General features: G+C 39.6%; 2 protein-coding genes across 6 annotated transcripts in view; one reads left to right on the top strand and one right to left on the bottom strand.

Annotated features, from left to right (window-relative positions):
- Window positions 1–21375, bottom strand: part of WRN (WRN RecQ like helicase) — a 127229-nt gene extending 105854 nt beyond the window's left edge. For 3 of the 4 annotated variants that reach the window (XM_023737834.1, XM_023737836.1, XM_023737837.1), the window contains exon 1: window positions 21184–21375. The gene's annotated coding sequence lies outside the window, so the exon portion shown is untranslated. Of the gene's footprint in view, window positions 1–15380; window positions 15469–21183 lie in introns of all 4 variants that reach the window. The other variant, XM_023737835.1, reaches the window with a different exon arrangement.
- A 555-nt stretch (window positions 21376–21930) lies between these two features.
- Window positions 21931–22159, top strand: part of PURG (purine rich element binding protein G) — a 35297-nt gene continuing 35068 nt past the window's right edge. For both annotated transcript variants that reach the window (XM_004383386.3, XM_023737832.1), the window contains exon 1: window positions 21931–22029. The gene's annotated coding sequence lies outside the window, so the exon portion shown is untranslated. The remainder of the gene's footprint in view (window positions 22030–22159) is intronic.

The raw sequence follows: 22159 nt of genomic DNA, 5'->3' as shown, positions 1-22159 counted from the left end.
AGGACTTGAAGCACTTACTGATGAAGATCAAAGACCACAGCCTTCAGTATGGATTACACCTCAACATAAAGAAAACAAAAATCCTCACAACTGGACCAGTAAACAACATCATGATAAACAGAGAAAATATTCAAGTTGTCAAAGATTTCATTTTACTTGACTTCACAATCAATGCCCATGGAAGAAGCAGTCAAGAAATCAAACAAAGTATTGCATAGGACAAATCTGCTGCATGAGACCTCTTTAAAGTATTTAAAAGCAAAGATGTCAATCTGAGGACTAAAGTGCGCTTGACCCAGGCCATGGTATTTTCAACCACCTGATATGCATGTGAAAGCTGGACAATGAATAAGGAAGACCAAAGAGGAATTGATGCCTTTGGATTATGGTGTTGGCAAAGAATATTGAATATGCCATGCACTGCCAGAAGAACAAACAAATCTGTCTTAGAAGTAGTACAGACAGAATGCTCCTTAGCAGTGAGGATGGCAAGACTTCATCTCAAGTACTTTGGACACGCATTCAGGACATCATGCTTGGTAAGCTAGAGGGTCAGCGAAAAAGAGGAAGACCCTCAATGAGATGAGCTGACACAGTGGCTGCAATGATGGGTTCTGAAACATAGCAATGACTGTGAGGATGGAGCAGGACCAGGCAGTATTTTGTTCTGTTGTACAGGAGGTCACTCTGAGTCAGAACTGACTCAACGGCACCTAACAACAACAACAACTGTACCTTTAGTATTTCTTGCTTTTAAAACAAGTGAGACAGTTTAATTGAGTTCTAAGGTTCTAACAGTTTCAATATTTTATTATTCTACAACTTTGATCCCTTCAAAGAGTAACCTTTATCTCATTAACAATGAAAATCTTTAAGTATATAAACTGTTGTAAGGTTTTCAACATCTTTAATCTTCTGTATGCTTCTAATCTGTCCCAAGATCTAAGCAAACTCAACAAAGCTGTTAGATTTGTTCACAAGTCTACTTGAAGATAAATTTTGAAGATGGGTAACAGCTTTTCTTTATTAAGGAATTTTTATTACAGTCTTGGCCTAGTAAGTGAAAAGTTTCCCTAAGAATAAGAGTTTCTTAAAGGATTTTAAAAAGGAAATAAAAGCATTTGATTAGGGCTTTTAGGGCTCTTATTGACGAAAACTAAACTTCAAGTATAGACAGTACAATGAACAGGAGATCCATGACATGCTTTTTGTTAATGATAAAACAGACTCATACCCTGACATGACTTTCATAGTAAATTGAAGTAGCCTCAAGTTCTTAATGAATTTCTCAATCCCCAGTCTTAGTTTTTATATTCTCAAAGTTCTAGTCAGAGAGTAGTAGTTTTGAATATACACCTGAGGAGTCTCATGATGAAACATGATGTTTTGTTTTGTTTTTTGGAAACATGGTGTTAATGTGAAATAATCATAGTAACTGCTTATGGTTTAAGGATGGCCTGTTACATCTGATCATTAGCAATATAATCTCTGAAGAAACTATACAGTATTTATTCAGCATGTATCCATTTTAATTGTTCATTTTCTCAAGCATAAACCAAAACTTGAGAATACCGATAATTTATGGAACAAAAAAATTTTAAAGATTACTTCAGCATACAAATTTTCCATGTAGAACAAACTCCATCATTCTAATCCATTGGAAGGAAAGCAGGTATGTAACTCACTTTTTCCCCACTGGGGATAGGGGAATGAAAGACCTCAACTACAGTCCCCAACAGAGGTGCTAATGGCCTCTCACCAGGTGACAGCCTTGTAAACCTATTAGTATTTAACTAGGAAAAAAAACAATTGCCACCGATTCCAACTCATGGTGACCCCATGTGTTTCAGAGTAGAACAGCCATTCATAGGGTTTTCATGGCTGTGAACTTTTGGAAGCAGATCACCAGGGCTTTCTTCTGAAGTGCCTCAGGGTGGGTTCAAACCATCAATCGGTGCTTAACTATTTGCACCACCTAGGGACTACCATTAACGGTACTTACTAGCAGAAAAATACCATAGCCCCTATCTAGAAAATGTTGCTAGCAAGATATAGTTTAACTATTTAGATTGCTTATTGTAAATAAGACAAGAATTACAGATTTTAAGAATTCAGACTAGAAAATATGGGATAGCCAAGTAAGCTGCGTAATTAACAGAATATAAAACAGAGTTCCTCAAGAAAAGGTTTAAACACAGAAGAAAACATTCTTTGGTGGTTACGAGGGTGGGGAGGGAGGGTGAGGGTTATTCACTAACCAGAGAGTAGACAAGAATTATCTTAGGTCAAGGGAAGGACAGCACACACTACAGGGGAAGTCAGCACAATTGGACTAAACCAAAGCTAAGAAGTTTCCTGAATACAATCAAACACTTCGAGGTACAGAGTAGCAGGGGTGGGGGTCTGGGGACCATGGTTTCAGGGAACATCTAGGTCAACTGGCATAACAAAGTTTATTAAGAAAAGGTTCTGCATCCTACTTTGGTGAGTGGCGGCTGGGATCTTAAAAGTTTGCAAGCGGCCATCTAAGATACTTCAGTTGGTCCCAACCTACCTGGAGCAAAGGAGAATGAAGAACACCAAAGACACAAGGAAAGTATTAGCTCAAGAGACAGAAAGGGCCATATAAACCAGAGACTTCATCAGCCTGAGACCAGAAGAACTAGACAGTGCCCGGCTACCACCAATGACCACCCTGACAGAGAACACAACAGAACGTACCTGACGGAGCAGGAGAAAGGTGGGGTGCAGAACTCAAATTCTAGTAAAAAAGACCAGACTTAATGGTCTGAATGAGACTGGAGGAACCCTGGAAAGCACAGCCTCCGACTCTCTGTCAGCCCAAAACTGAAACCATTCCCAAGGCCAACTCTTCAGACAGGGATTGGACTGGACTGTGGGGACACAGAATGATGCTCGTGGGGAGTGTGCTTCTTAGCTCAGGTAGATACATGGGACTATATGGGCAGCTTCTGTCCAGTGGTGAGATGAGAAGGCAGAAGGGGGTTAGGAGCTTGTTGAATGGACACAGGAAATCAGCGGTGGAAAGGAGGAGTGTGCTGTCACAGCACAGGGAGAGCAATTAGGGTCACATGATAGTGTATGTATAAGTTTTTGTATGAGAGACTAACTTGAGATGTAAACTTTCACTTAAACTACAACAATAAACAACAATAACAAAAAGAATATAAAACCGAGTTCCAAAACCAAAACAACTTCTTGTGTGAACAATGTTTCTTCACACATTGCTCAAAATTAGTCTGTTAATCCATAATGTGTCCTAACAGAGGAGAAAGCAGCATTTTGTGTCTGACAGTTTGAGGCTCCTCCAGAAAAAGAATGTTCCATCTGTGCTTGATGGTTGCCCATACTCTTTGAATCATTTGTAAAGTATGGCATTAAGATCTATAATTCACTGAATCAGAATTAATAACTTGCTATAAATGTTAATATTCCTAAAACATACATGCTTTATTAACTGCAAAGCACTTTACAAATGTTGTTGTTGTTAGGTGCCATCGAGTCGATTCTGACTCATAGCGACCCTATAAGGACAGAGTAGAACTGCCCTATAGGGTTTCCAAGGAGCGGCTGGTAGATTTTAACTGCCGACCTTTTGGGTAGCAACTGAGCTCTTAACCACTACACCACTAGGGCTCCTTACAAACGTTAGTGGTTATTAATATGTTTATGTTTGCCACAAACTAAAAACCCTTGACAGGAGAAGTCAGCAGGTGATCTCAAAGGGTATATATGTAATCTGTTCTTAACCTTAAAATATATTTTTATAAAATTGGAAAACACCTTCGGGAGCAAGGGAGAATGAAGAGAATGGGATACAAGGAAAAGATTAGTCTGAAGGACTAATCGTCCACAGCTACCAAGGCCTCCAATGGACTGAGTCCAGTACAGCTAGATGGTGAGCGGCTACCACCACTGACTGCTCTGACCAGGATCACAACAGAGGGTTCTGGACAGAGCTGGAGAAGGATGTAGAGCATAATTCTAATGCCCAAAAAAAAGACCAGATTTACTGGCCTAAAGGAGACTGGAGAAACCTCGAGAGTATGGCCCCCAGACACCCTTTTAGCTCAGTGGTGAAGTTACCTCCGAGGTTCACTGTTCAGCCTGGGAGTGGACAGCCCCGTAAAACCAAATAAGACTAACGAGGTACAGGAGTCCAGTGACAAGGGCCAAAAGGCAGAAGGGGACAAGGAAGCTGGTGATAGGGCACCCAAGGTGGAGTAAGGATATTGTTGATGTGTTGAGAGATTGTTAACCATTGTCATAGGGCAACATTTGTAGTAACTGTTAAAAGAGAAACTATTTTGTTCTGTAAGCCTTCATCTTAAGTGAGAACAACAGCACAATTGGAAGAGCGTAGTCAATGTCACTGAACTGTGCATGTAGAAATTTTTGAAATGGTGTATCTTTGGCTATGTGTATTTTCACCAAAAAAAAAAAGGTTGAGAAGTTAGAGGGTTAATATGTTGTGGGGTTGTTAACCAATGTCATAAAACAACATGTGTACTACTGTTTCATGAGAAATTATTTGTTCTGTAAGCCTTCACCTGAAGTACAATAAAATATTAAAAAGAAGAAAAAAAATTATTAAAAAAAAAATTGGAAAACATATTTTTGCTATACCCAGAGTAGATCATTGGCAAAAATGCCAGAAAGCTGACGTTTCTGCAAATACACAAACTCTATAAAAACAACTACAAAAATCTTAGAATTCTGTAATTTATCCACACTACAAAACAGAAATAAACTTCAAGAACTCTTCCCTACAGCCACCTATAACACTAAAATCATTTTAATTTGAAATGCCTGATTTTTAGACATACTCTCTTTTGCAAATAGAATTCTATCTAAATGCGGGCAAAAAATTTGAACATGAACTTCTTTACAAACCTAGCATCTTTGTCAAATTTACTTAGATCTTGGGATAAATAAAAAACATATGGAAAATTAAAGTTGTGGAACAATTTGCAATAAGGAAATCCTTTAACATACACGAGGATTTTCATTGTTGATGAGAGAAAGGTTATTCTTTGAAGAGATCAAAGTCATAGAATAACAATTTTCTTATGAATTTTTTGTTTTTTATATTTAGCTGCTATGTTGATAATATAAACAACTTTGACACATCTTTTTCTAAAATTTATCATTACATAATACTTCACATATAAGAGCTTACAAAGGGAAAACGATCCCATCTTTTATCATTATGTAATACTTCATGTAGAAGAGATTACTTACAAAGGAAAAACACAGCATTGTAACATTCAAGAATCTTAAATTCCTCTATGATATATTGTGTTTTGGTTCTCTTTGATTTGGATTTCACTAGGATCGCCTTGCCTATTTATCACTCATCAACGTTTTATCACTTTTTTTAAAGGCTGTCTTTTAAACAACATACACCTGGGATTTTTCCAGTTGTTTTTTGGTTTGTTCTGGTTTTATTTTGACTAGCCCAATTTGTTCATGTCTGCTTTCAATAGGGAAATTCATCTCGTTCGCAGTGTAAGAACTTGAGTTTTCTTTTACATCACTTTGATTAGTATTTATATTTTACTTTCTTGTAGTTTCCCCTTTTTTAGTATCTTCTGACTTGGTGAAATTCTCATCCATTCCCTTTTTCACTATTTTCCCACCCTATCAGGGGAGGATTAACTAGTACGCAAGGTACTCAGGGGCTTGCTTGTTTTTACTACTAATCGTAGTGCACAATTTCACATAGGTTACACCACATCTTTGACATGGTGAAAAACAGGTGAAATTGTGCAGTACAGACAAATAAGCGCAAGTAAGCCTGTGCGTACCTTGCTTATTGGGTACTCCGTCCCTGTTCCCTTTTATCACTGTATTATTTCAGCAAAAGAATATACCCTTCCCTACCAGGGTCCTACATCTGCATTCTTCCCCTACTTGGGAAGACAAATTCAGAATGTTTTTACTTTCCCACTCTTGACCCCACCCTTCTAGCTACTGTTTTTTGCTAGAAGGATGTGGTTTTAGTTAATAATTATTAGCTTTCTTTCAGTGTTGCTCTTCTATTTCAAAAATCCTTACTTTCTTTTCATGTATAAATTTCATCATCCATTTTAATATAAATTGGAACATATTTAAATGTATATATTGCTTACTACAGTTTCCTCTTCATCTACCCTATCTTGAATTTCTTTTCTGACTCAATTGTTGGTGTAGAGAACTTTTTCTAACTATTTTCTTCAGGTAAAATATGTAGGTAATATACTCTGGGAGTATGCATATGTGAAAATGTATTTTTCCAGCCTGACAGATGAATGCTGATAGGTGAATCATGAGTTGGCTGAGTATAGGAGGCTCTTAGAAGCCTGTAGATGTTCGTTTACTGTCTTCTACCTTTCAGTATTGCATGTGACAAATCCATTTTTTTCTGATGTTCCTTTGTGAGTAATCTCTTTTTCCTATCTGGAAGCTTGAAACACTTTCAGGGATTTTTATGTTTTAAAAGCCCTAAGTGTAACTCTTTATGTATTAATCCTCCCTGGGATCAGTAAGTCCTTGAGGACTCCTTTCTAAGTCTTTTCTTAGGAATAGAAGAAAAAAGTTCCATATTATTAGCTGTTAATTATCATATCTATTCCTTTCTTTACGGAGCCCTAGTGATGCAGCAGTTAAAGTGCTTGGCTTCAAATTGAAAGGTCAGTGCTTTGAAAGCACCAGCCGCTCTGCAGGGAAAGACGTGGCAGTCTGCTCCTGTAAAGATTACAGCCTTGGAAACCATATGGGGCAATTCTACCTTGTGCTATAGGGTCGCTATGAGTCAGAATCAACTCAACGCCAACAGGTTTGGTTTTAGTTTATTCCTTTCTTTTCCTTCCACAGCATTTATTCACGTTAGCTTTCCTGGATTTCTCCTACTCTTTATTTTTCCCTCATAACTACCACCTTTTCAATTTTGTTCTGTACTTTAAGACACTCCTTCCACTTGACTTCTAAGATTCTAATTTGGCTGTCAACAGTGACCTTCCTCTCTCAGTTGTCTACTGAATTCTTATAATTTTAGAAACTAAATTATAAAATTCTGGGATTTTTCCAGTTGTTTTTTGGTTTGTTCTGGTTTTATTTTGACTAGCCCAATTTGCTCATGTCTGTCTTTCGATAGGGAAATTCATCTCGTTCGCGGTGTAAGAACTTGAGTTTTCTTTTACATCACTTTGATTAGTATTTATATTTTACTTTCTGGTCGTTTCCCCTTGTTCAGTCTTTCTGTGCTCTAATTGAGTCTCCCAAAATGTGCCTACATTTATTTTTTTTGTAAACATTATAATCCAACTCTTTCAAAGATCGGTTTGAGTAGGAGTTTCCTGTTTGTTCTGTTGGATCTTCCTTCCACTGATGCTGGATCTATTTCATTTTGCCTGTATGACTCTGTTTACCATCAGCAGTCAGGGGCTCTTAGGGTCCCTCAGGCAGCTGCAGACAAGGAGCCAGATGACTACACGTCTTCTGCTGATGCATTAGAAGGCATCTACTCTGTTCACAGGTGTCCAAAGCTATAACTTCAAGATCTAGCCCACCAGAACACTAAATCCATCAGCACAACTCTTTAGGAACTCCTCTAAGAAAGCAAAGATCAAGCAGGTCTTCCTAGGATGAATCAGTTGTTCAGTTTATTCAACAAACATCTATTTCATTTTCAGCCATATTTGTTCTACTACAGTAATTTCCCTGAGCATTTTAGTTAAGGAATTACGTTTTAATTCCTTTCTTATCTTCCAGTATTCCTTTTCCACAAATTTCAGTTCTATTTTAAAACCCCATAGGGTTTTCAAGGCTGTAATCTTTAGGGAAGCAGATTGCCACATTCCTCCTGAAGAAATGGCTGATGGGTTTGAACCACAACCTTTTGGTTAGCAGCCAAGCGCTTAACCACTGCGCCACCAGGGCTCTCTGGAGCCCCTTCTAGTTCTTGTCAATAGAAAGCACGCCAATAAGACAAATCTAAGTTAGAACAAATTTAGGAAAAATAAGATCAATCATATTCCAAATTAGCTAAATTTAATCACCTAGCTTTTAAACTATATCTATTTCAGTCTGGCAGAGTAGAAATTCACCTTAAGAGCGTATTTTTCCACTTCAAATTGTGTCACCTTCTAGAGAAGAGACAGGTTTAACAACAGTCTCAAGAGAAAGTTGGGCTTCAGTGGATGAGCTCAGAGATTTTTGTTCCTAAAACTTCTAACACGGTAAAGAAATTAACACCTACTGTTACCATGGTAACTGACCTGCCTCATCGCTTGAGGACTACACCAAATAAAGTATCCAACTTTTTAGAAAAGCATTAAAAAAAAAACAAAATGTGCACACCGTTAAGTTAAATGGCACATATAGATAATCATTTCACATTCAGGAAAAAATCGTTAGTAAACAGTTCAATGCTTAACTATGACAGGCAGTTAATGCGGACAAATTTTCATTTACTACCTAAAAAGGTTCAATTCTGTTTTGTTCAAAATATGTAAAGGTTAATCTGATAAGATATGCTATTTTATAAATAGTGATTACTTAATTAAAAATACAGAAATGTTTATGATTACTCTGAAATTTACTAACAAAATATCGTAAAGGAGCAGTCATGACTTAAGCTATAATTTCCGTTTCTCACTGTGGGTATTTATGCAAATTTTATAAATATCCATTAAAAGCTTCACCATGTTTCTCCAAGGAAGAAAACTCTATCACCACGATGGTGTACAAAGGAAAACTGAGAACAAAGGCTAGCTGATTTTACAGTTAGCAAACTGCTCCAGTACTGAGAATTACAGTATGAAGAATCAGGAAACAGAAATCTGGAGTTGAAGTCAGAAAACCTAGGCTCCAATGCCACTTTGTATCAAGAAAAATTATCCAAAACTTAGAAGGCATCATGTCCTTTCAATGTCATATATATAGGAGCACAAGCCCACTTCAGAATTATTTCATTAGGGAATGTACCTTTTTTTTGACTCGTTATTTGTTATTGATTAAAAACTCATCCTATGAAGTTATGTGTTAACTAGTAAATTTTTGTCTCATAAAGATACAACTGAATTTTGTCCAGCAGAAAAGATAACCCTAAAAACTATGGATTTTATTGCTCTGTATGTAGGACAGGCAGCTTTGTATCTAATCTAGCAATCATATTCCAACCTTATTTTTCCAATGTCTGTATAATCCCTGTTCGTCTCTGAACCAACTTTACCACCCTGCTGGTTCCCTCATTAGTGAACTGAATAATATGACACATTTATGAGAATCATGTCTTTAATTTTTTGAAAAGTATGCTTTGACACTTGGTCACTTAATATCCGTGTGACCCTGGGCAAGTTACTTAACTTTTCTAAACTTTCCTTTCTTTAATTGTAAAATGAGAATATAATACTTGATGTATTGAGCACGGAGCCCTGACAGTGCAATGGTTAAGAGCTCAGCTGCTAACCAAAAGGTTGGCAGTTCAAATCCACCAGCCACTCCTTGGAAACCCTATGGGGCAGTTCCACTCTGTCCTACAGGGTCACTAGGAGTCAGAATCTACTTGACAGTACTAGGTTTGGTGTTTGTTTATTTATTTATTTTTTTTGGTATTGACTGCAAGGTTGATGTGAAGATAAACATGATGTCATATCTTTTAAACTGTAATTATACATAGGTGTAGTGACAGGAGTTGAATATTGATAGTACTGATAGATCTTTCAATGTTATTATTCCTCATTCCCTACCGTGTACTGAGAGGGATCAAGAATCTGTTGGTGCAGATGGAGATAACAAATCTATACAAATTAGACAAGGTACATAAATTCGCCAAAAGTTAATTATAGACCTTTGTGCTTCATAGGTAGTATATTCTTCCTTTAAATGATAATTTCAAACAGAGAAGAGAAAATGAATTCATTTATCCAATATAATCCTTCATTCTTACCCAACAGACCTGACACAAGGAGTATCAAATTTCAACATGCATCTATTTTTCTGTCTCTTTAACTATACTCCGCAAACTGAATTTAGGGGCTTCCCAACTACAATTTAAATTACAATAGTCATGTTCATATGCTCGTCTAACTTTTCGTGGGATGTAGAGAAAGTAATATAGAAAAAGAAGAAATTTCAGTGACTAATAAATTACAAGAATGGATTAACAAATGTTTTCAAAAAACCTAATATAGAGAGTTTATAAAACCAAAGCAGCTTAAGCGCTTCAGCAAATTCAATTTAATCATCAATGCCCTAATTTTGGTTAGATCCTCTGGGTTTCACCTATACAGTTATTTTTACTACGTGAGGCAACCTCCAGTCAAAAAGCCATTCAGATTTAATCAATGCTGAACCCATTGCGTAAAGTCGATTCTGACTCATAGAGACCCTATAGAACAGAGTAGAACTGCCCCATAGGGTTTCCAAGGATTCCAACTGCTGACCTTTTGGTTAGCAGCCATAGCTCCTAACCACTATAGGGTTTCCAATCTGTGCTGAAATGAACTTTAAAAATTCTGGGCTCGATTTCTTTTATTATATATTTTCTGAAAATGTGACCTTGCATTTTGAGTTACCATTTCAGTTACCAATACACTAGGTATAAGTTTATGTGTGTATGAATACATATATACACACACACATATATATACACCAAAAACCAACAAAATCCATTGCCGTCGAGTTGATTCCAACTCATAACGAACCTACAGGACAGAGCAGAACTGTCTCATAGGGTTTCCAAGGAGCGCCTGGTGGGTCCGAACTGCCAACCTTTTGGTTAGCAGCCGTAGCTTTTAACCACTATGCCACAAGGGTTTCCACATATACACACATACATAATATTTTGTCGCGTTGTTGTGTGCAGCCAAGACGATTCCGACTCATAGCGACCCTACAGGATAGGGTAGAACTGCCCCAGAGAGTTTCCAAGGCTGTCATCTTTACAGAAGCAGACTGCTACACCCTCCTCCCAAGAAGTGGCGAGTGGGTTCGAACCGTCCACCTTAGGTTAGGAGCCGAGCCGTTAACCACTGTGCCAGCAGGACTTCATTACATATATATAGACTTACATAGTAACAATCATGAAGATGGAGCAGGACCAGACAACATTTCATTGTATTATACATAAGGTCATCATTAGTCGGAGTCGACTCAATGGCAACTAACACAACAGACATACACACACACACATACACACAATCTATAATTTACTGTAGAAGATACAATTTACAAGGTATTCTGTATTGTTTTTGAAATATCCTTTATCTATTCACTAATAGGAATAGGAAGAGATGGAGGAAAAGAGAAAGGAATCACAGAATCCATGAGAAAGCCCTCATTAAATTCCCTAATTAAAGAGGCTTTTAAGACTTTCATTAATCTATTTCTGAATTCTGCAAATCTTAATTTCCCTCCAAATAGTCCAAACAAGCAAACCAGAAAAGCTAAATAAAACTATCATTAGCATTTGGCTAGGTTACAGTAAGTCACTGCAATTTTAAAAGGTGATAGGATAATGTTTTTGAGAGATCTTTTCTTTATAGCTATCTCCCAAATTTTTGTAACTGTCAAATATTAGATACATAACAGTTATGTATTAGTAAAGTCAATGAGTGAAATAAAGTGTAAATGGAACCAATCAAATACATAGGATTAAAGTGTAAACAGAACCACTCAAATAGATAGAATAAAATGCTAGCGACGGGAAAAGGATAAAATCCTCTCTATATGCTGTGTCATAGTTAGAAATCCACAATGCCCAAATACCAGGAACATGACTTGACCTGAACTGAATCCATGGCACAGTGAAGTGCTTTATAACTGAATTATAATATGCAACTGAATAATTCATTATTTTTAATGAATTTCCTCTGTTCTGTAAGTAGCTATAGCCAGTCAGCTGAAATCAACCAGTATAAACTGGAAAGCTGCAGAGAAAGTTTTCAAGGGAGTCAATTTAAAACTTGCTTAGGCTGTCTATTTTTCCTTCTATATTTATTACTGTTACTTCATACGGCCTGAGAGGAAATTTTATAGGACTTACTATTAACTGGCCGTTGACGGTTGCCTACCCAGCATCCACTGCACCCTGCACCTTTTTTTTAATTGTGCTTTAAGTGAAAGTTTACAACTCAAGTTAGTCTCTCATACAAAAACTTATACATTGTTATGTGGTCCGAATTGCTCTCCCTATACTGTGACAGCACACTCTTCCTTTCCACCCGATTTCCCGTGTCCATTCAACCAGCTCCTGACCCTCTCTGCCTTCTCATCTCACCTCTGGACAGAAGCTGCCCATTTAGTCTCATGTATCTACTTGAGCTAAGAAGCATACTCTTCACAAGTATCATTTTATGTCCCATAGTCCAGTCTAATCTTTGTCTGAAGAGTTGGCCTCAGGAATGGTTTCAGCTCTGGGCCAATAGACAGTCTGGGGGTCATGTCTTCCGTGGTCCCTCCAGTCTCAGCCAAATCATTAAGTCTGGTCTTTTTACTAGAATTTGAGTTCTGCACCCCACTTTTCTCCTGCTCCATCAGAGACTCTCTGTTGTGTTCCTTGTCAGGGCAATCATTGGTGGTAGCAGGCACCATCTAGTTCTTCTGGTCTCAGGCTGATGGAGTTTCTGGTTTATGTGGCCCTTTCTGTCTCTTGGGCTAATATTTTCCTTATGTCTTTGGTGTTCATTCTTCTTTGCTCCAGGTGGTTGGGACCAACTGATGCATCTTAGATGGCCACTCGCTAGCTTTTAAGACCCCAGATGCCACTCATCAAAGTGGGATGCAAAACATTCTAATAAACTTTGTAATGCCAATTGACCTAGATGTCCCCTGAAGCTATGGTCCCCAGACCCCTGCCCCTGCTACTCTGTCCTTCAAAGTGTTTGGCTGTATTCAGGAAACTTCTAGCTTTTGGTTTAGTCCAGTTGTGCTAACATCCCCCTTGTAGTGTGTGCTGTCCTTCCCTTCACCTAAGAAAATTATCTATTATCCAGTTACTGAATACCCCCTCCCTCCCTCTCCATCCTCGTACCCATCAAAGAATGTTTTCTTCTGTGTTTAAACCTTTTCTTGAGTTCTTATAATAGTGGTCTTATACAATATTTGTCCTTCTGTGACTGACTAAATTCACTCAGCATAATGTCTTCCAGATTCCTCCATGTTATGTTTCACAGATTCATCATTGTTCTTCATCATTGTGTAGTATTCTATCGTGTGAATATACCATAATTTGTTTATCCATTCATCTGTTGATGGGCACCTAGGTTGTTTCCGTCTTTTTGCTATCGTAAACAGTGCTGCAATGAACATGGGTGTGCATATATCTATTTTGTCTGCACCCTCTTTTAACAGTACCATAAATTTAATTCGGATAATGACCAGTCACCCACAAAGCCAAGGTGCCTCAGGAAAGCTGCTGCCACTCCCAGCTCCCATGGTAGACCCAACTGCTCTAAAGGTAATCACATAACCCTAACACAATGGAGATTCAGAAACTCAGGCCTAAGTTCAAGGCTATAAGATCTGGTTCAAGAATAAAATACAGTGAAACATGTGAGAGCCAGAACTCCACCGGACTGTCTTGTATTTCCAGGTGTCCCAGGTTTTCCGCCTTTGACAGGGTGCAGTCTTCCCACTTTTCTATCATTCCTTTTAGTAGAAAATATTTGAGTTTTCCTTCTCTGACAGGTTTTCACCTTACACACGTTACAGCTTTCTCAGGTTTACTGTAAATGACTTAACTTAGGCCAATGAGACAAAAGAGGAGGTCTGCAGGGGGGTGTCTGAGAATAGCATTTTCTCACTCTTATAAGAAAGTCACCAGCAGAGATGCTCTCTATTTGAGAATATGAAGCCCAGACCATCTACAGTCATTCTGCTACCACGATGGAAGTCAGTTTAAGGACAAAGCCAGCTTAGGGACAAAGCTAACACACAGAAGAAGGCATGGAAGAGAAATGGAGCCACAGTCAATGGACGAAGCCAATTCTCAAGTCAGCCCAACCTCTGGGCTTCCAGGTACATTTTAATAATAAATGTATATTTTTTAAGGCTGTTTGAATCAAGTTTTCTGTACTTGTGTTCTAACTAATACACATATATAATGGAAAATAAAATTATTTGGTCAATCTTCTTCCTTCTTTAATCCCTTATCTTAAATAAAAATTAGCTACAAGGATAAACAAAAGGAAATAACAGTACCAAAATTTCATAACTTCATAAATAGAAAGTTTCAAAACTTTTTTGCAATAGTGTTTCAAACAGTGTTTCAGTTACAATGTAGCAGAAAACTGTAACTTAAGTAAATGGGAGTGATGGTTAATTTTAGTATGAGAAGGCCTACAATCGGTTGAAATTGAGCATTTCCAGATGGAACAAAAATGCATAAATTTCACAATAAGATCAGTTTACATGCAGGAGGAAAAGGTAAAAGATAAAAAGGGAGACAGAGTGGAAAAGAGATGAGAAAATACATAATTCCATAACAACCAAAAATTCACCCAAAGCAAATCTTTCATAAGAACCTCAAATATAGTCTCCTCAGATAGGGTAGATTTATGTAATATGAATAAGAGGGAAAAAATCAGCAATTTCGTGATTGTGTACTTTCTGGAAGGAAAAAAGTTACCTCCCAGTCCAATTATCTTTTCCACTGTGCTACACAGTACCTCAGTTTTATGAATGAACAGCAAAAGTAGATCAGGTGCCATTATGTGATGGCTATGGCATAACCTTGCTTACCGAAAATAAAGACTACTTGAAGCACTTACTGAAGAATGTCACAGACTACAGCTTTCAGTATGGATTATGCCTGAACATGAAGAAAAAAATCCTCACAACTGGACCGATAAACAACATTATGATAAATGAAGAAAAAATTGAAGTTGCCAATGATTTCACTCCACTTGGATCAACAACCAGTGTCTATGGAAGCAGCAGTCAAGAAATCAATATATTGCATTGAGCAAATCTGCTGCAAAAGACCTCTTTAAAGTTGTAAAAAGCAAAGATGTCACTTTGATGACTAAGGTAAGCTATAGTCATTTCAGATGCCTCATATGCATGCAACAGTTGCACAATGAAAAAGGAAGAGAGAAGAATTGATGCTCTCAAATTGTGGTGTTGGTGAAGAATATTAAATATACCGTGGACTGCCAGAAGAATAAACAAATCAGTCTTAGAAGAAATACATCCAGAATGTTCCTTAGATATGAGAATAGTGAGACTTCAGCTTATTTACTTTTGACAGATCATCTAGAAAGACAAATCACTAGAAAAGGACATCACATTTGGTAAAGCAGAGGGTCACTGTAAACAAGGAAAACCCTCAATGAGATGGACTGACATTTTAGCCACAACAATGGTCTCAAACATACCAACAATCGTGAAGATGGTGCAGGACTGGGCCCCCTTTCGTTCCGTCATACATACGGTCACCATGTGTTGGAGTCAACTGGGCAGCAACTAACAGCAACACAATTAACAACAACAACAAATAGCAATTAGCCTTTTTTAAAGGTTATTTCGTCCCTTTCTTTCAATAAAATGCTTAATACAAGGGAGGATTAAGAAGCATGGCTTGTGAACATTTTTTTCATGGGGAAATAATGAGTTAGAATAATTCCACATTTTCCAAAAAAAATAAATGGAATAAGGGCCTTCCCTCCTGAGCCTACTTTCAAGCCCTGTTTCTTTCTTATCCTAGTGCTCTTGTCTTTTATGGTTATTACTGACCAGCTTTTACAAGAGATCAGCTTAACTTTATCAGAAAGCTAAATCTCCTAAAATAATTTTTCCTAAGTATCTCTTTGAGGGCAGATAATTCATCTATTTGTTTAGTAGGAACAAACACTCCTAAAGTGACCAGATTCAAGAGCCGCATATGCAAATTAAGCACTTTTCCATATATAGGCAAGAATTAAGTAGAAAATATAGTTTATAAAAAGAATCCAAACTCAAAAACAGCAAAAACTACCACTTACCTAGGAATAAACCTAACATAAAATATATAAGACTCATTTAAAGAAAACAAGGAAAATTTACTAAGATATCAAATAAGGGCTGAAGAAAACACATTAAGTTCCTAGATGGCTAGATTCAAAATTGTAAATATATTAATTAAATCAATGCATTTAAGAAGCAATACCAAGAAAAAAATGTCAGGAGGATTTTTCACAAAATCACACAAGTTTATATAAAAAGTTCACAGGTAAGAGAAAATGCTCAAGAGCAGGAAATATGTATATATATGTGTGTATATATATATACACACACAACCAGTAAGAGGAAACTTACTCTACAAAATATCAAACAGTACAAAACTACAATAATTAAAATAGGGTGGAACTCATGTAAAACTAGAAAAATAAATCAAGGGAACAAAATATACCATGTCCAGAAACAGATCCATGTAAATATAGCAATCTGACATATGAAAAGAACGCATTTCTAATCTTTGAGGAAGAACAAATTATTCAATAAATGAAGCCAACAAAACTGGCTACAATTTTGATACACCATCATTGGCAAAAATTAAAAAGATTATTCATATGCAGTATTTGCAAGAGAGTCGAAGCTGGTATCACCATTCTGAAGGACATTTTGCAGAAGTTATCTATCTTGATCCTTAAAGCCAGCAATTATATCCATCCTATGGAAATACATATACACACAGATGTATGTAAAGGATGCTCATTACAGCAATTGGTAATAGAAAAAGTATTGGGTGCAGTTAGTGAAGTAACAATGATTTACCCATATTGCATACTAAGCAGCAGACATTGAGGACACTGGTGGTTCAGTGGTAACATTCTTGCCTTCCATGGGGGAGACCTGGGTTTGATTCCACACCAGTGCACCTCATGCACAGCCACCACCTGTCTGTCAAGCCACCACCTGTGGTGGTTTGTGTGTTGCTATGATGCTGAACAGGTTTCAGCGGAGCTTCCAGACTGAGACAGACTAGGAAGAAAAGCCTGGTAATCTACTTCAATCAGCCATTGAAAACCCTATAGATCACAACTGTCCTATTCTGCAACCAGTCATAGGGATGGTGCAGGACCAGACAGCATTTTGTTCCATTATGCATGGGGTTGCCATGAGTCGCAGGCCAACTTGATGGCAGCTAACAACAAGCAGTAAATAATAGAAAGAAAACAGAATTCTATGTATCCAGATAACAAGTTCTCTAAGATATGTGCTAAGTGAAACAGAGAAAAAACTAAATGTCAGTAGTAGCTACCATTTAAATTTAAAATATAAAATGAAACTCTGGGTGTATGTAAATGCAAAACCAATTCACGAGCACTCATATCAGTTAACTGGCCCTCACAGTAACAGAATGGAATTAAAGGCGGGTGTATGAAGAGCTAGTTCCCTATGCTACAGTTTGTTTCTCAGCAAGCATGGTAGGTGTGTCTGCCTCTCTTTTTTTCTTTCCTCCTTTCGATCTGAAAGTACTATGAAGGGTCCATGGAAATAATGAAGTAAATAGTGATCTATATTTTTTAAAACAGGGATCCTGCAGATAGACATGGCCTCATGGTTCTAATAAAATAAAAAATGAGAGGAGCAAAAAGAAGTTGATTATCTTAATACTAGGAAAGAAGTAACAGACCCATTGTACACAGTAAAATTTTAATAGCCTTAGCCCTTCCCACCCCCACAATGTGTAACAGCAAAGCTTTTTGAGTGGACTGAGGACATCACCAGAGTCAGGAGTGAAACTCAACTGTCCTAAGGCCAACAGGAAAACCTCATTCCCACTGCCATACAATTGATTCAGGAATAGGAACTGTAACCCTGGTCTCAGTTCTCTGGCCTCCATCCCTTGGCCATAATTATTGGTTCCAAGGTGGCCCAAATGTAGCAAAGCTCACGACTTTACTGCATTTGTTGTTGAAAAAAATGCTTTTACTCCTGCTGATGTGAAGGAAGAAACACACAGCCGTGGCTGAGGCAGGCAGTCATCTTACAATCTTATAAGAAAACCACCCTCCAGTTAAAGCCAACAAGTAGAATAGGGCCAAGCACAGGCCAGGGAAAGTCAGAGCCCTGACTGAACTTGCCTGAAGGTCACGCTACCTCAGGATCTGTCAAATACGTAGGCCGACAGATAAGCTTTTATTGTGGAAGTCAATCTCATTTTGGTTTTTTTGATTATTTGCAGCTGAAAGCAACCTAATTGACAGGATGAGATAACAAAAACCTAATACCACTTCTTGATCTGATTTTTTTAATACTGTATAGAATTCCATTTTCTTTATCTGTCACTATTTATTTAACTATTTCCCCTATTGATGACACGCGGGTTGCTTACAAATTTTATCACAAATAATGTTCGGTGAACACCCAGGTAGAGAGAGAGAGAGAGAGAGAGAGTGTGTGTGTGTGTGTGTGTGTGTGTGTATGTGTGTATGTGTGTGTGTGTGTGTGTGTGTATGTCTTTAAGCATTCATACTATTATTTCTATAGATTTCTTGATGTTAAATTACTGAGTCATATAACACTCCTACTTCTCTGCCTGCCTTCTCACCAATAAATTATTCACAACAGTCTGCTAACCCCCAAAGGGAAGACTAGCCAAAGAAGAGGTGTGCACAGAAAGCCAAGAACAGAAAGCCAAGAAAAACTTCCGCAGTAGCTGCGTTATAACAAACCCTTGATGAAGGGAGTTGATTTCAAAATGACAATTAAGAAAAGATGCCTCATGTCACCTACCATGCCTACAACTACAAGAACATTTTGGCAAAGAACAGAAGTCCATGAAGGGCTTAAGTGTTGACTATGTGTTGCAATATAACCGCGTGTAACTCAACAACCTAACTTTCAGGTGTTAGATATAGATCAAATTCATGGTATTATGCTATGTGTATCTATATTCTAGATGTCTTTCCTCCTCTATTTGTCCAGGGGGTCACAACCTTTGATGGATAATATCCCTTTGAGGGAAACAGGGCCTCTCAGTTTTCTGACACGCTCCCCTCCAACGATCTTGCCTGCACCCTGCTCCAGCCATTTACCCAATGAGAAGACCATACCATTTCCAATGACTGAACCCTCCATAATCGCAATTACAAGCATCCCGCTTTCCAACCAACACCTACTATTTTTCAAGCTCACTCTCTCTATAAATCTAATTCCAACAGTCTTTTGACTCAGCTGGACCTATATATAATCCAATTATCCTACTACCTTTTCACTCTCCTTACTTCTCTCCATAACCAGTCTAAATTTCAAGGCCATAATCACTTCCTTTATATATTCCCTTAATGTCTCTTGCCTCTCTCTTGTTTTACTATTCTCTTCTGGCAAAACTCTAGTCCTGAATAAAATATATTATCTGCCTACTCTGCCTGTACCTGTGCAGCTAAATGAATGCAGAAGGTGAAACTAACTGGTTTTACTTTAAATTTGCAACCGCCAATCTCAAGGCCTACTACATTTCCCTAACCATTCACTATCCTACCTTCCTAAGATAATTATTTCACATCTTCTCCCCTCCTTACACCTATCATACCACCTCCCCAATTCTCACTGTCAGCTGATGCCCTTGCTTCAGATTTTACTTTAAAAATAGGAGCAATCAGAAAAGAACTTCCACAAACTCCTACCCTGACATCTATCCACATAATTGCATCTGTGCCCATCTACTCTACCTTCCCTTCTACAATAATGGATGGACTATTTAGGAGGACTATCTGCGCTCGTAAATCCAGCCCCTCGACGTGTGCACTAGATTCATTACTCTTTCATCTACTCAAGGACGATGCTCTAGAATTTTTTTTTCACTGTTCTCCTGCATTATCCATTTTTCCCTCTGTATTAGCCTACCAAAAAATTCCAACCAGTATATAAAACCCACGGCCATCCAGTCGATTCCAACTGATAGTGACCCTACAGGACAGAGCAGAATTGCCCCATAGGGTTTCCAAGGCTGTAATCTTCAGGGAAGCAGACAGCCACATCTTTCTCCCATGATGGGTTTGAACCGCCAACCTTTTGGTTAGCAGCCGAGTTTTTTAACCACTGCGCCACCAGGGCTCCCTAACTAATATACTGAAAAAAAAAGTTGCAGTTGAGTCAATTCTGACTCATAGCGCCCCTACAGGACAGAGTAGAACTGCCCCATAGGGTTTCCAAGGAGCGGTTGGTGGATTCAAACTGCCGACCTTTTGGTTAACAGCCATAGCACTTAACCACTGTGCCACCAGAGCTCCAATCAATATATAAGCATATATAATTTCTCCCATCTTAAAAAAAAAAAACTCAAAATCTCAACTCTCTAACAGCCCCCATTCTTCTTCTCCCCTTTATTGCAAAACTCCTCAAAAAGAGTCTTCCGTAGCAGTGTTTCCATTTCCATTCCTTCCATTCTCTCTTGAAACCACAGTAAACACTCCACTCCAACAAAAGGGCTCTCATCAAGGTTACCAATGACCTTCCTGTTGTCAAATCCTAGCACCAATCCTCAGTCCAAATCTGACTCGGTACGTCAGCAACATACGACACAATTACACCCTCCTCGAAACACTTTATTAAGCTTCTGTGACAATACTCTCTTGATTCTCCATCTACTTCAGTAAGTTCTTTCTCAATACCCTTTGCTGGTACTTCCCCACCTCCTCAACCTCTAAACATCACAGTGCTCCAAAACTCATTTAATTCAGAGACTTTTTGTCTTCACCATCTACACTCCCTTGGAGACATCCAGTCTGCTGGCTTTAAAAGCATCTATAGTACACTGATGACTTCCAAATTTGTATCAACAGCCTAGACCACTCCTCTGAACTTCAAACTTATATATCCAATTATTAGATACTTTAATAGCTAATGATCATATTACACTTAATAGGTATAAAATTCCCTCAAACTCTATTTCTACAAATTTCTCATCTCAGTAAGCGCACCTCCATCCTTCTCAAGCTGGGACGGGAGGCGCGGGGAAGCACACTTCTTTGAAGGGAGCTTGGAGCGGTCCCGCGGTCCGTCTAGGCCCTTTTCCTGAGAGCTCGGGGGGGAAAGAGGGTATGTTGCTTTGAAGGTATCTCCCATACACCCCGAGGCCTGCTCCGCGGAACTGAGCAGCTGCAGTGTCTGAGAAGCCGGGCGGTGCGCTAGCCTACACTGACACTCCAGGATCTGGAACTGGAGTTAGCAGGAAGGGGGAAAACACGTTACCCTGAGCAGAGCCGGTCCCACGGATCTTTTCCTTTAGCTGGACGACTTGTGGGGCGCCACACGGCACAGCCTGGAACTCAGGCATCCAAGCTGGACACCAATTCAACAAACTTTATTCCCGCGCTGCAGAACGCGCGCCGGAGCGTCAGCGGCGCACACCATACACATCAGCCGCCGGAGACCGACATTCTCCACCTCTCCCTCCCTAGTCCCGCCCTGCCCCCCCGTCCCGGCCCCACGCCAGTCCTCGGCTTGTCCTGCGCGCAGCGCTTCAGCCCTCCCACCACAACCCCTCCTGGGCGGACCAGCAATAGGCGGCACGCATGCGCACGGCCTCTCGCTGCCGCTGAGCACCTTGGGAAGTGTAGTGTCTATGCGCGTGTCGAGGTGCCGCCGGAGTCGTACCTCCCCACGGAATCTGGAGAAGTCAGGACGCTCCCCGTACCCTGGTCCTTATTCTCGTTTTCACACCTGCTCACCCTCCATCCCCAAGCGCTGGGCTTTGGTCAGAGCGCGCCCCGAGGAAGAACACGAGACCCTCTCTTCCTCCCTTCAGCAGGCTGTACTGGGGGAGGCGGGGTCCACTGCCCCCCCGCCCCTTCCACCTCCCCCTCCCCTTCTCGGCGGGGAGCAGAGTAGAGCAGCGGCCCCCGTAACGGCCGCAGTAGGGGCGGCGGTGGGCGCCACAGGCGATGCCCCTGCCCGGCTGCTCCGGCGGGGGGCAGTGCGAGCGACGGCGGCGGGGGAGGAGGCGGGGGGCGGCGGCTGCAGCAGAGGGGCCGAGAGCTGGCGGCGGCGGCGGTGGTCGTGAAGGGCACCGGCGGCGGCGGTGATGGCAGAGCTGATGTGAGTGTCTCCTGGCTGGGAACCCCAGGGCTGCCGAGTCCGAGGCGGGCGGCCCGGCGGCGTGCGGGCGCGGGAGGCCAGGGAGGCGGAGGACTGCGGCGTGCGCGGTGCAGAGCCGGAGACGCCGCCC

The sequence above is a fragment of the Trichechus manatus genome, unplaced genomic scaffold (assembly GCF_000243295.1).
Source record: "Trichechus manatus latirostris isolate Lorelei unplaced genomic scaffold, TriManLat1.0 scaffold00109, whole genome shotgun sequence".
In the NCBI taxonomy this organism is placed as follows: Eukaryota; Metazoa; Chordata; class Mammalia; order Sirenia; family Trichechidae; genus Trichechus; species Trichechus manatus.
Note: the sequence above shows the minus strand (reverse complement) of the source record. Positions and strands in the feature narration are given on the sequence as shown.